General features: G+C 32.9%; 1 long non-coding RNA gene across 1 annotated transcript in view; it reads right to left on the reverse strand.

The window, feature by feature from the left end:
* LOC116421365 overlaps nucleotides 1-14,940 on the reverse strand; it is a 97,534-nt gene extending 82,594 nt beyond the window's left edge. Inside the window, exons 1-3 of the long non-coding RNA XR_004231701.1 lie at nucleotides 14,758-14,940; nucleotides 14,603-14,672; nucleotides 1,713-1,777 (exon numbers count right to left, since the gene is read on the reverse strand). This is a non-coding gene — a long non-coding RNA (uncharacterized LOC116421365). The remainder of the gene's footprint in view (nucleotides 1-1,712; nucleotides 1,778-14,602; nucleotides 14,673-14,757) is intronic.
* Between the last annotated feature and the right edge of the window lie 588 nt (nucleotides 14,941-15,528).

Genomic DNA, 15,528 nt, shown 5'->3' on the forward strand with positions numbered 1-15,528 from the left:
TATTTTTAAAGGATGCAACCCAGGTTAAGAAACCCATTACAAAAGGACAAATCTCATTTTAAGTTTACAATGACACTATTGAGGCAAAAGTCCTAAATAACTTGTCCAGAAAAAAATGAAGCTATTTTGTATGATTATATAAAGAAAGGGATTTTCAGGCTTTAGGTTTTATCAAAAATATACAAAATTTCCATCAAACAAGATAAGCAGTTCTTTATTCAGGTCTTGTGAAAATTAGAAATAACATTTCAATATTCTATCCTAAATTTCAATTCAGCTGTGCTATAAATTGTACACATATTCTCTCTCTTCTATCATCCCTACCATCAGGTTTTGGAATGGGATTTTCCTAGATTCAAAAAATAAAAACAACCTTTATGACTAATTGTACTCTGTTGCCCCAAGGCATTTCATTCCCAATAGAATGATCTGGAAATTTTCACTGGCTGTGAAAATTGTTGGCAACCTTCACCACAGACCTTGATAGAAAGGACCTTCTGGGTCACAAAGTCTATTCTGCTGCTAATGGAGGCTAGAAAGCAACCATCTATTTTCAAGATCTTTTGACTGCTGAATAAACTATTGCACAAAATTTTTTTTAAAATGTCTTCATGGATGATTTTGTGAAGAAGCTGTCTATCTTCTAGCTCTTCCTTTGAATCACAAATTCATTTAAATAGTGTACTGGATATAAAGTTGAAGAACTCTGGGCTCATCAAAATAGCAAGTTTAATATAGGTCATAGTTGCACACTCAGAAAACATGACAATTTTCCTTAAGCAAGATTTATTGCCTTTTTTAGTTACTTCCATTGATTTTCCTTATTTCTATCTATGTTTACTTTTACGCTGCAATATTCCATTTTCAACTTGTTTACTTATATTTTTCATCTGCCTACTACTAGCCTAACATTTGATGTCTTTTAATGTTTAAATGAATTGTTATTTTTTTGGAGTGACCTTAGTATTTTGTGCCTTTGTTTCCTAATTTTAGGGTGAATTCTTTCAACTAGCATCTGGAAAGAGGAGCCAAGGTCAGGTTTCTAACAGAAATAAGAAAATAAATTTCAATTTAAACTCTCAGACAGGTATGATTTTTCCATCCCCTGAATGATACTATATATTGATAGTATAGATTAATGAAAATGTATGATTAAATTCTGACTACATTTATGCTACAAGATAAAGAAAAATTGCATAGTATATAGATTTTCCCCGTCCCTCCAAAAAAAATTATACTGAGATTTAAACTAGATTTTCTCAAATAATCAAATATGTCCCTAAAGTAAATGCATTCTTTTGCTGTTGGTCTTTGTATCACCAGAGTGTACCAAAGATCTTGCAAATTCCTTCAGAGGAGAGGTAGTTATTGGTTTGTTGTTGTTTTGCCTTGTTTACCACATTGCCTACAGATAGTAAGTGTTTATTAATAATTACTGAACTGACATAATAAATATCAATGTAGCAAGAATATTCTTGCTCAATCTTCCAGTGTCAAGAGTCCACATCTTCCCCTCAAAATATCAAGTATCAAGGGTATTTTGATGTTTTAGAGTATTTCTTTCCTATAAAGCTACCCTGAGTGCATATTGGTTGTGATCCTCACATTGTTAGTGGCTAGTGGGCTAGCATCCTGATTCCATTTAATTATTTAACATAAATTTATTTCAAAGGTATTTCAAAACCAAAAGTTCAGATATTTATTTCCAGTACCTCAGATATATACTCTCTCCTATTCCATCCTCATTTCTGTCACAGTGAGTTCAGATGCAGTTTTCCTGTATAAAATAATTATTAAGTAATTCATATCTAGAGATGACATGAAGATCAATTCTCATTTCAACTATATTCTAAATGAATCCTAAAGGTCACTTATAAAGTTCATTCATTCCTCCCTGACCTTTCAAAAATCACTAGTTTGAAGCCACCAGATTAACAGCATTTACTTAAAACAGAAGTGGAACACAGAAGTAAAACATGGAAGCCAATTTACAAGGCTACATGTCAGACTTAGTGGAGAGAACCAAAGATTTCTTTAATTAAAATCATCGTCTTTCATCAGATGAGAACAATCTGTAGCTGACAGAAAAGTGATCAAAACAAGAATGAGCCACAGAAAATAAAAATTGTCAAAGTTCTGATTACTAATTCTTTTTTTAGGCTTTCTCGACCAAAAAGATACCATGTGATTTGCCAATAGAATATCTACACATGCATCAATATTTCCATGAGGCCCTTTTATTACAAGTTAACACAACTTTTCTGGAATCAGGCTCCTACCCAGCCTCTTTCAGATGAATAGATATGCATGAGCAAAATTTGTAATAAATATTTGTTTAATTGAACTGAATCTCAATGGATGCCTTGGCCAAAGATACAAATAAAGAGATTTGCAACAAATACTAGAACAACATGGAAAGAACAGAAATGAGCTCAACTCCACCTATGAGGTAGTAATGTTTTTGACATTTTTTCTAATATAAAACTAATATGTTTTTGTTTAAGTAGTTTTCTGATGTGTTACTCATTTTGGACATATAAAATATCATTTTAAACTATATTGCATTCTTTCAACCAAATATTTCTATTAACAGATGCTTCAAGTCACCAATAGCAGAACTTCTTAAATTTTTTCCACTCATGACCCCTTTTTGCCTGAGAAATTTTTATGTCACCCTGAGTATATTGGCATATATAGCTGGTTTACAAATCAAACATTTGCTGTAAATAAATCATAATTTTACAATGCCTACATTCAGTTATGTGACCCCACATAAAGTTGCAAACCACAGTTTAAGAAGCTTTGGTCTAGAATAGAACAAAAATCTCTGCCCATAATGATAGCCTGACCACAATATCTTTAATTATATTCTTAGTTTTGTAGCATATTTTTTTTATTTAACAGGGAAAAAAGCATTACTCTAGTGTGCCAAATAAGCAAGAAAAAAGCCAAATGAAACAAAGTAAATTTATCACTTTTGCTTCTGAAATTATCAAATCTGTTGAATTGTCTTTTGATTTTATTTTACTATTTATTTTGCCTCTTATGTATTCTTCTAGAAGGACAATTTTACCAGTGACTACATCTTTAAATTTTTCTTCTATAAGATTGTACATGTAGTTTAGTTTCATTATTTTTTCTTTAATAACTTATTTATTGATGATATATCTATATATTGATATAATATCCTTCTTCACTAATACTAGTTTTATTTTTTCTTCACTGAAACATAATTTTAAATTCTAAAGCTACAAAGTCAAATATATGATCTTGAAGAGGGAAAGCCAAAACTCTGAAAATCCTTACAGGACAAAATCTCCTTCAACTCTGCCTCAATGAGGGGACTCCACCCCAAAGCACAAACAGTTTCATCTGTGTTATCTGGGTGGGGTTGGCTCGCTCCTGAAACTCATTGAATTCAATTCAAATTCTAGCCCTAGCTGACACCCATTGAGGAGCCAACCTGGGATTCCACCCGTGAGCCCCCTTCAGCTTCTAACCAAAGCCCCCTATTATAAAAGAGTCTAACTAAAACCCTTTCTTTGCAGAGGTTCCAAACATGCCAGCCCCATGCTTGGCACCCCAAGGAGCTTCTGCCCAGTGGAATATTCTTTTCCAATGCCCTCTTCTCTTTATCCTCACCTATTTTCTTAACCAGACTTTAACCTTACTTCCAATCCCCATAATAAACCTCTTTTATCAGTCTAGGTTTTCAGGTCTGTAAATTCCTTTACAGAGAACCTATGCTTGTGCCGAATCCTAAGGGATTGCAGGGGAGACAAACCCCTCCATTTGATTCCCTGAACCCCAAACCTGTCACTAGTCTTTATTTAACTCCCTGACTACCAGTAATCCTAAATTCATTTGGGTACCCCAAATCTAAACCTCATCAATCTCATGAATAGTCAAGAAGATGGTATTTTAAGAAACACAAATAGGAACTGCATAGAATTATTCAATCAAAGATGAGAAGACTGCAGAAAAAACACACATAAAACAAAAATTTAAGGAAATATTGAATATATATATATGCATATAGTTTCAAGGGGCTTTCTTGAAAGAGAAGACACACAGCTAATGTGAAATATTTTCTAGAACATAGAAATTTCCATGAATGTTTGGCATATCATAGCTACATATATATGTATATATACACATATGTGTATATTTTATCTATTTATACACACGTAAGTATATATGTGTTGTTTGTCTATGCATATTTGTGTGTGTGTGTGTGTGTGTGTAGGAAAAGGTCTTGTTGACACCTTTGATATGCATTACTATTTAGAAGAAAAACAGTCAATCTTAAAAATTACAATTAGTGGAGGTGGAGCCAAAATAATGGAGAAAGGGCAGAAAGTTACCTGAACCCTCTCATTTTCCTCAAAACAACATTAAATCAAGCCTTGTAATGAAGTCTGGAGCAACAGAACTTAGAAAAGGCAAGATGAGATAAATTTGTAGCCCCAAATAACTTAGAGAGAATTCAGGACAGCAAAGACAGCTCTGTTTCCTTTGGATAAATTGAAATCACAGCCCAGCACAAGGGCTAGCCAGTAGGAAGTTTACAACTCCAATGGAGATTAGCATTTCAGCTCAGCAGACTAGCAACACAGCGGATCACTGTTAGGCCTTGAGCCTCAATACAACAAGAAACCTCCATCTCTGGAAGCTGGTGCCATAGGTGTGGCCAGAGCAAGTGACTCCATCATAGTAGGCAAATTCAGTCCCAGACCCTAGACCAAAAGGTGAGACCACATAACAAATCAGTGAACAGACTCCTACCTCCTGATGCAGGAACCTTGGGACAGGGCCCACTCTACCCCAAGACGAGAGCTGAACTTTAAAAATCATGAAATAGACTGGGAAATGAGCAAAAAAAAAAAAAAGAAAGAAAGAAAGAGAGAGAAAAGTTATTACAATAGTGTGGCAAAAGGGAAAATCAAACCAGAAACTCAGAAGAGAATAACAATGTAAAAATGTGCACATGAGAAGTCTAAAAGAGAAATGTAAATTGGTCTCAATCTCCTGGAAGAGCCCAAGATGAATTTTAAAAATCAAATAAGAAAAGTAGAAGAAAAATTGGGAAAAGAACCAAGAATTATGCAAGAAAATTATGAGGTAAAATAAGAGTCAACCACTTGATAAAGAAAGTACAAAAATTGGCTAAAGAAGACAACTCTGTAAAAAATAAAGTGGCCAAATAGAAAAGAAAGTACAAATCTCATTGAAGAAAATTATTTCTTAAAAATTAGAAGTGGGCAAGTGGACAAGTGGAAGCTGATGACTTCATAAGACATCAAAACACAGTCAAACAAAAACAAAAACAAATGAAAGAATGGAAGAAAATATAAAATACCTCATTAGAAAAATATCTGACCTGGAAAATAGATCTAGAAGAGATAGCTTAAGAATCATGCAACTATCTGTAAAGAGCCTAGACGGCATCTTTCAAGCAACTATTAAGGAAAGCTTCCCTGATATTCTAGAATAATTGAAAGAATACATCAATTATTCCCAAAATGGAAACTCTCATAAGTTATAACCAAATTCTAGAACTCTCAGGTTAAGGAGAAAATACTTCAAGCAGCCAGAAAGAAACAATTCAAATAGCATAGAGCCCACAGTCAGTATTACACAGAATTTAGAAGATTCTACAAAAAAAGATTGGAGAAGTTGGAATATGATATTCCAGGAGGCAAAGGAGTTTGGATTACAAGCAAGAATCAAATACAGAGCAATTTCAGAGGGAAATTGTACATTGAAAGAAATAGGAAACTTTTAAATATTCTTGATGAAAAGACCAGAGTTGAACAGACATTTCCATTTTCAAATATAATAAAATAGAGAAAGTTGCATGGATTGGGCATGAAACTAGAAAAGAAAAATAATAAATTATTAAAACTCTCCAATTGGATACCAAATTGAAAATTCTAAAAATTAAAGGAGGGATTAATAAAATTTAAAGAAAGAAATCCATTGAACCAATGAATATTTATCACCAGGACCATACATTAGAACCAGGTGGGAATGTGGGACTAGTTAAATATTAGGAAAACTATCACATAATTGACCATATCAATAACAAAACAGAAATAATAAATTCAGAAAAAGCTTTTGACAAAAATACAGCATCCATTCTTATTAAAAACTCTAGAGAGCATAGGAATAAATGAAGCTTTCCTTCAATGATGTCATCACTACTTAAAACCATTAGCAAGCATAATATGCAATAGTGATAAACTAGAAGTCATACCAATAAGATCAGGGGATGCTATCACCATAATCTTCAATGTTTTGCTACAAATTCTAAATAAAATAATAAGAGAAGAAAAAGAATTTGAAGGAATTATAATGGGCAATGAGGAAACGAAACTATTACTTTTTGCAGATGATATGACGGTATACTTTAAAAATTCTGGAGAATCACCAACAACCAGAAATAATTAACGACCTTGGCAAAGTTGCAGAATATAAAATAAACCTATATAAATCAATAGCATATATATATATATATATATATATATATATATATAAATGCCTTTAAGATTATGGATAACTAAATTTTTACTCTATAAAGATTCTTTATAGCAATAGCAAAACATAGGTTTGTTTTACTCTATTACTATATCAGTTGAGTCACCTTGGGATGGATTTAGGAAGGACAAAATAAAAAAACAAAGTAACAAAAACATTTTTTGATTAATTACTTCAATAGCAAAGCAAAAAATAGGCTTAATTTAATCAATAAGATAAAAAAATAGCAGCAAATTGTTTGAATTGATATAACTAAAGAGCATAGTCTTAACATGAAAGGGACAAATATGCTTCTGTGTGTACACATACATGATATATTACATGAGTTTATTTATATGTGTTTATATGAATATAAAACTTCCTAACAGTAGAGGGGGCATATCAAATTTCCCACTTAGGAGAGACTGAAACATTATAAAAGGTGAGTGCAGCATAAGATGGAAATCATGGGAAACTTGGAGATACTTAAAGAAGATGGTACATTGAGCAATTCACTTATGCATAGTGAAAGCTATTCTCAAGTAAAGGGGATTGCCATCATCGGTGGACCATAGAATCTAATATAATTGAGAGCCAAGGAATTCTGCCTGGCTTGTTGATCTGTTTAAGAATAAAATGCTTGGATAGAATTAGTTATTTGGCAGAGTATGACTGTGTCAGCAGGGTACTAGGTTCTAGTGATTTTTTTCTTTATTCTGAATTTACAATATGCATACAACGATATACATGAATATTTAAAATGCACAAAGTAGAACTGAAAAGAGAATTATATATAAATATGCATATCTTTATTACATAATAGTTTTTAATGTGTATATGTATATATGTGTCAATTTCAATATTTTATTTTCAAAGATACCCTGCTTATCTGTTTCCTTTTCACTTTACAAATATTATAATGTTTTATCTTCACATCAACCGTAGTAGGTTCTATTATTTATGTACATTTTGTCATAAGGAAATTACAGGAAGTAGAGATTAATGTTCCCAGGGTTACATAGCTAGTAAGTGTTTGAAGATAAGAATTGAATTTGAGTTTTCCTCATTCCAAATCCAGTACTCCTGCCTCAGTTAGCTAAACTTTTTCTAACCTCTTCTGTAAATCTTTAAAATTATATCAAAACTAAGCATTTGGTAAAAATGATACAACTGAAAAGAGAAGTACACTTGAATTTGTAAAAATAAAACTTTTTTAAAATCAATACAATTTTTAAATAGTAATCTATTTTTTCAACGAAAGAGGTTAATCAAATTGCCTAAATAAAAAATAAGAAAAGAGAGATAGGAACATATAAAGATAATATTGTGTGTGTGTGTGTGTGTGTGTGTGTGTGTGTGTGTGTGTGAATTTAAGATTTCTACTCAATATCCAACTGATTCAAGGGAAGTTTCATGGGAAGTTCATGGGAAGTTCCCATTCATGGGAAACTTTCATGATTTTCCCACTAAACTGAGAATGTTTTAATCATTCCTTATATTTATTTATAAATGTTTACACATTTATAAAATAAAAAGTTAAATTGGCAAAATAGGAAAAGGGAAACCAACATAACCCATTATCAGAAAAACAAACATGTTAAATTAATTAGAAGGTAAAAATAGACATATAGAAAATATTAATTATGATTACACTTCTTTATATGTCTTTCCCTCTGCTCATGTGGTTAACATCCTAGTTAAATCCTTCAATATATATAACCTCAGTTATTCCAGTTATTGTCTACACTGTTCCCAAAGTGATTTTCCTAGTGTAAAGCTCCCATAATTAAGTGGTTTACCATTATCTAGTTGCCAAATTCATATTTATTTGACATATAAAGATCTTCCCAGCCTAGGTATGACTTCTCTTTTTAGGTTTATGCATTCCTCCTCTTCTATTGTCCAGTCAAATTGGCTTTCTTGCTATTTCTCACAAAGACACTCCACACTCTATCTTTGTGTTAGCTGTATCCCATGCCTAGAATGTACACTCTATACATCTTTGCCTCTTCCAAGCTCTAGATATCTTTAAAACTAAGTTTAAGTGATAGAACAGTTTCCTTGAGAAGTTAATGTCTTACCTTTCTCAAAATTATGATCAAACAATAAATATTTATTAAGCTGCTATTATGAGACAGGCTCTTTCCAAAATGTTCCAAACCCTTTCCCTCAAGAAAAAGTCCCTTCCCTCAAGGAATTTACATCTAAGGGACTGTTTTCTCTCCCATTTTATTTCTTTGTATATCTGTCATATACATGCATATATTATATTTCTTCACAGAGAATGAGTTATTTTAGGGCAAAAACATTTTTTAATCTCCTCTCCCTCCACCTATCATCTTACAGGTTCTATTAGCTCCCATGGGTTTAATTACCGGCTTTATGCTGATGATTCTCAAATCTATGCTCCCAATCTTTTCCTTGATCTTAAATCTCACATCTCCAACTGCCTTTCAGCTGTTGGATTTTAGATGTTGGATGTTCAGTTCAGTTGGATATTGAGTAGAAATCTTAAATTCAGTATATTCAAAACAAAACTTATCCTCTTTTCTCCTAGACCTTCACTGCCTCCTACCTTCTCTACTACTGTAAGAGAAGCACCATCCTCTCAGTTCCTCAGGGACATAACCACTATTTCTCATTCTCTCCCTAGCCAAGCTGTTGCCAAGACCTGCCAATTTCTCTTTTATAACATCTCTCCAGTACACTCCATTCTCTCCTGTGATACTACTAACACTAGTGTAGGCACTATTATGTATATAATAATAAATATGTATTATTATAAAAGCTTCCTGATAGGTCTGTCTGCCTCAAGTCTCCCTCTTCTCCCATCCATTCTCCATTCTCCACTTAGCCACTAAAGTAATTTCCCTAAAATGCAGGTCTGGTATACACACACACACACACACACACACACACACACACACACACACACACACAAAATACATTGGCTTCCTATTACCTCTAGGAACAAATACAAAATGCTCTATTTGGCTTCCAAAGACCTTTATAACCTAGCCTCCTCCTTTTGCCATTACACTGTTTTTTATACCTTAGTTGTCAACATATACCAGAAAATCCAATAACTGGTCACATTACTGTTGTCAAGTTAATAAGACATTCCATCTCTCAGTCCCAGCATTTTCTCTAACTATCTCCTTTGTTTGAAATGCTCTCCCTCTTCTGCTCCAACTATTGACATCTCTGGCTTGTTTTAAGTGCCAACTATAGCATCATCTTCTACTGAAGTCTTTCCTGATTGCTTTTAATTCCATTGTTTTTACTCTTTTAATTATTCCCCATTTATCCAATATGTACCTTTTTGTATACCATTTTTTGATGCTGCACATAGTAGGTGTTTCATAAATGTTTACTGAATTGAATTATTGAATTGAATTGTCTTTTTATCCTTAGCATCTAGGAGAGTGCTCAGCACAAGGATTAGGCATTGAATAAAAATTTGTTGATCTATTGAGGAATTAATTGAGGAATCCAACAATTCTTTAAAATTAGGAAAACAATTGTCATAGACATACTCATTAATGAATTTTTAAAATCAATTTATATAATTGCTTTATCTGTGAATATGTTACTATGAATATACCCATCACCATGATTAGTACCCTCTAAATTTTAACAAATAACTTTTAAGAGCTATCATACTCAGAGAATTCTGGGAAGATGGCAGAGTAGGTCAGTAAATTTCAGACCCCAGATTTCTGCCACAAACAGAACAAATCTGAGCCTCAGGGCAAATATAGTGAGATGAAATGACAAAGATTTGGGACAGAAAAGGTTGCTCCTGGTTGTAGGGAATTCTAGTGAGGAATCCCAGTGAATCTTGGGCATGTCTTTTTGTAAATTTGTTTGCTGAGAACTTTGAAATGCACTACTAACTCGTTGATAAATCTCAGTAAGCCTTAAGAGGATTGGCCATCATCCTGGCACCTTTATTAATGAATATTCTTTATGGAAGATCTATATTAACTCCAGAAACCTGGCCAATTCCTGGAGTAAACATAATCCTCCTAAAAGAATAAAAAAATATTCTCTTTGATGGAGCGCTTGCAATAGAACATCCCCTATACCTGAAGGGGGCTATTCTGTCTCAGGGGTTATATAGCAAATGAGAATATTTAGCAAAGTGCCTTCTTTGTTCTCAGACTATATAAACTCCTTACTATAAAGGAACTTTGAGAAATCAGAAAGTTTGTTTCCATTTGCCCAACAAAACCTCCCATTCCAGAAGCTGGAGAGGTATAACCCGGTTTCTCCCAAATGATGATGTATATTGTATGTTGTGTTTCTTGTATTGTCTTAGTGATCACTGTGTTTGTTAGTTGCACATTACTTTTATACTATGTTTCCTTTTTTCTTGTATCTTGTTTAAGTCAACATTCTCAACTGTAATAAACTTGTATCCACTCTACGATGCTTGTTGAATGTGAATTCTGAATTTAGATTAGTCCTACCCTGGTATAAACCCAGAAGAGACAAAGAAAGATACCAGGCTGGGAATTAATCAGTGTGAAGTGCAAACACCTCCAGGTTGCCTCTTCAGAAACATCTGGCAGGGACCCTGGAGGTTAGCTGGGTTTGGCTGGAGCCTCAGCAGGAACCACCGAAACTTTCAGCTCCTGGACAGCATGTGGAGTCTGGGGTCTAAGTCCAGGAAGACTGAGGGAATTTCTGTTGGAAATTAGGAAAGCCCAGCCCAGCTGTGCTGCAGAGAAGCAGTCCTGGATAAGAAGAAACCATAACTCATTCCCACCCCATGACTGCAGAAGCAGTGAGACAAGGGTGCTGCTAGCTCTGGGCATTTGCAGGTGGATGGAGCTTTTGGTTTGGGATTCCAGATAAGTAGAGAGAACTGAATTTAGAGGCAGCATCCTCCCCCACACCATGATTAGAGGTACTTACACTAATACTCTTTTTTTCCCTAAGGCAATTGGGGTTAAGTGCCTTGCCCAAGATCACACAGCTAGGAAGTAACTCATTTGGAAAAAAAAAAAGTGAATTGCAAAGGAGAAAGAAAACCATAGAAATCTACCCAGGAATAGGGAAGACCAGGGTTCATCTTCAGAGGAGGACACTGAAAGAAAACTAAGTTTCTTCTTCCCCAAAGAGTAACATTAAGTGACTCTCTACTCAGAATTTATAAAAGAATTTAAAACTCAAATGAGAGACATCAAGGAAAAACAAACTAAACTAAACTAAAATAAAATAAAAGCCATGCAAGAAAAACAAGATTATTTTTGTTTCAACCAACAAAAATGAAGGTACAGTCTTAAAGATAAAAATAACTCCTTGTAAATTAGAATTGGGCAAGGGGAAGTCAATGAAGTTAAAAAAAGATTAAGAAATAACAAAACAGAATATAAAGAATAAAAAAATAGAATAGAATGTGAAACATAAGAAAAAAACATATCTAGAGAATAGATGAAAAAGAGAAAACATAAGAATAATTGGACTACCTGAAAGATGTGGCCAAAAAAAGAATCTTGACACAATAATGCAAGAAATAATCCAAGAAAATTGTATTGGACTATAGAACATAAGGGGAAAGTAGAAATGGAAAAAAAAAAAAAAAACCATCAATCACCACCTCAGAGATCCTTTGTGGAAAACACATAGGAATATTATTGCCAAATTTTGAAAACCCCAGGTCAAACAAAAAGTTCTGAAAGAAACAAGAAAAATAAAATTCAAATATGCTGTAACTACAAATAGATGCAGCCACAATAAAAGACTGTAGATCCTGGAATCATATCTACTAGCTATCAAAAGAATGAGGCCTGAGGCCAAAACTCATGTATCCAGCAAAATTATCCATAATACTGAATGAAAAAAATCAACAAACTTGTAGATTTTCAACCAAACTGGAACTCAATGGAAAATTTAACATATAAGAAGCCATATCCAAGATAAATTTCAAAACATATTGTGGACAAATGTTTATGTTTTTTACATGGAAAGGTATATCATATGTTTAAGATTCACATCAGTAATTGGGTAACTCAAAAGAAATATTGGTGCAGAGTTAAGTAAACTAAGAAAAAAAATGTAGAAAAAAGGTAAAAATAGTAATTATGTTACATAATATATTAGAGGAGGGAAAGGGCTCATAGTTCTGAAACCCTACTCATATTAGGAGTGGGTTAAATAAACAAAACTACACATTTATCAAGGGTATAGCACTCCCGAAATCTATAAAGAAATAAGGGGGTAGATATAGGCAAGGGAGAAGCAAAGGATAAAGGAAGAAGATAAGGGAGGGATCCATAAGTAGGGAATGGGGAGAGGTTAGTAATAGCAAAGCAAGTTAAGGAGCAAATTCATAGCACAACAGTTAGCAGGGATAGGAAAGAAGAGAAAAATCAAAGTTAAAGATTCAATTAAGAGAGAAATCTACATTATATGTCACCCACGTGGATGTTGTTTTGGATGCATATTTGCATGTGGGTGGATGTGTGTGTGTGTCTGAGTAGATGTAGATGTGCATGCATATTGCTCTGTACATATGTGTATGTTGAGTGAGTCTGTAAGTGTGAATGTATATGCATATATGTGTGTGCATATGTGTATGTGAGAATATATGGCTGTGTGTATGTATATATATTTATGTATACATATATATATAAACATATATGTGTTTATAACCTGCTTGGAGGAGGGGAAGGGATAAAAGGGCAAAGAAATAAAGTAAAAAAAGTCCCCAGCAAAGAAAAAAATAACCTACAAAGAAGCAAAGAAAAAATGGATACTCATGAATATATTTTTTCCTATGATTATATATTCTTTCTTAGATTGGTAATTTATTATTATATATTTTGAATCTTCCCTGATGTTCTTTTGGGCAACTGACAATATTTTGTTTTGTTTTCCTTTTCTCTTTTTCTTTTTTATCTATTCTGTTTTTTGACAAAAATAAATTAAAACAAAATAAATAAATAAAATTAGCCGTCATACTCCCCAGTTTTATTATCAGGTGGGTCCCACTTAGGAAACATTTTTTAACTTAGAATGACTTTCCTGAGCTTGCACTCCAGTCATAGCCTGTGAGAATCCAGGATAATTTTCATACTCTAATGAAAAATCAGAATTGGTTTTAGTACACTTGTGAAATTTAGGGAAAAAAAAAAAAAAAACACTGACAAAATACAGCACCCATTTGTTAAGAAAAAACTAAAAATTATAAATGGGTAAAGATTTAAATTTAACCTTAAAAAACCTGTTATCACTATTAAAGAGATGGTATTGTTTGTGATGGAGAAATATTAGAGGGTTTGTCAATTGTCCACTAATCATTTCTACTTAGCAAAGTTCTAGAAATACTAACTATAACAATATAAGAATAAAGAGAATCAAAGACAAAAATATGGCAAAGAGGAGGTAAAATATCCATATGTAGGTAATAAATAGCTCAAATTTTAAGGGCTGTGTAGATTTACAACAGTCAATCCTATTTAAATAATTCAAATTTTACTATCCTAATCCACAGAAAAAAGAAATCCAATTCAGATGAGAAGCCAGATGACATGTCTATGATCACACAGTTAACTAATCAGTTAATGAAGCAGTCAGTAAAAATGCCATAAGTATCTACTATGTGCCCGGCCTTTTTTTTTTTTTTTTTTTTTTTTTTTGGTGGGGATATAAATAGAGACAAGAGAGAATCTCTGCCCTCAAGGAACTATAATGGAGGAGCCAACAAACAAACAAAATGTAAATACAAGCTATAATTAAAAGAGAGCTTGAGAAACTATTTCTAAAGAAGATATAATTGTATTTGAGACTTGAAAGAAGCCAAAGAAGTCAAAAGGTAGAGATGAGGAGGGAAGAAAGTATTGAAGATGTATTTCTAATTCAGATTTTCTGACTTCAAGTCTAGTATCCTTAATCACTATAATAGTTCTTATTAGTATGTGAATATAATAATTTTCTTCAAAAATTCAGAAAATTAGACAATAAAATCAAATTAATGGGCTATCAATCAAGTAAGCACTACAGAATTGCTGATTTAAAAAAAAAAAAAGAAAACAATACTGATAGAAAGAAAGGATGATGTGAAAGAATGAATATTTACCTGTATTTCCCCACAGCATGGGTTAAGCCCAGACCTCCTTTTATTCCTTTTTACCACAGGTTATTTTTCTCTAAAAGAAGATAAAATGGTCTCAAGACTTAAAATAACCACTGCTTCTTTGATGTAGCTTCCAGGTCACTAGAAGCATAAAATACCTCACTGACATGCAGTTAGGGCCACTCCAACCTGGAAGATCACTGAAGACCATAAAAGTCCACATGTTCTTTATCACTTCCCACTCTGGTGATCAGACATGTTTGCATGTGGAGACAGGGCTGAGGAGAGATGATACATACAGAAAAGCAAAGAGCAATTACCAGGAATATCTATGCTGCATATTCTTTCTTTGTTAGCAGAAGTAACCCTCCTTTTGTTAACTGTTCAATGATTTGTAAGTACCTCATTATATCTCAATCCTGAAATTGAACTGAGGGAGTGTTGGCATTATAGCCATCTCCAACAGAAAATATTGGGGGGAAAAAACAATGATTTTTTTTAAAAGCACCAATTACCCTTTTTATTAAAAGAATTAGGTAGAGCAGAATAGATTATGTAAAATATTTTTCCATAGCAGAAAAAATACGAAGAAAAGAATAAAACTAAAAAAATTTGAAAAATTATCTCAAAATTCTTACATTAAAAATCTATATACACATAATTAAGTCAAATTTATGAGTAAGGACCCTTTCCCATCTGATAATTAGTATAAATATATGAATATGAATTTCTTTAAAGAAGAAAAAATATAAAGATCAACAAAGAAAGGTGTCCATGCTTTTTAATGATAAAATAAACACACATTTAAATAGCTCATATACCTGACTTCCAGCAATTTGGCAAAGATAATACAAGACTATAAAATAATAATCATAATATCTAGCATTTGCATAATGCTTCAAGGTCTGGAAAGCACTTTACATATATTA

Source organism: Sarcophilus harrisii, chromosome 2 (genome assembly GCF_902635505.1).
Source record: "Sarcophilus harrisii chromosome 2, mSarHar1.11, whole genome shotgun sequence".
In the NCBI taxonomy this organism is placed as follows: domain Eukaryota; kingdom Metazoa; phylum Chordata; class Mammalia; order Dasyuromorphia; family Dasyuridae; genus Sarcophilus; species Sarcophilus harrisii.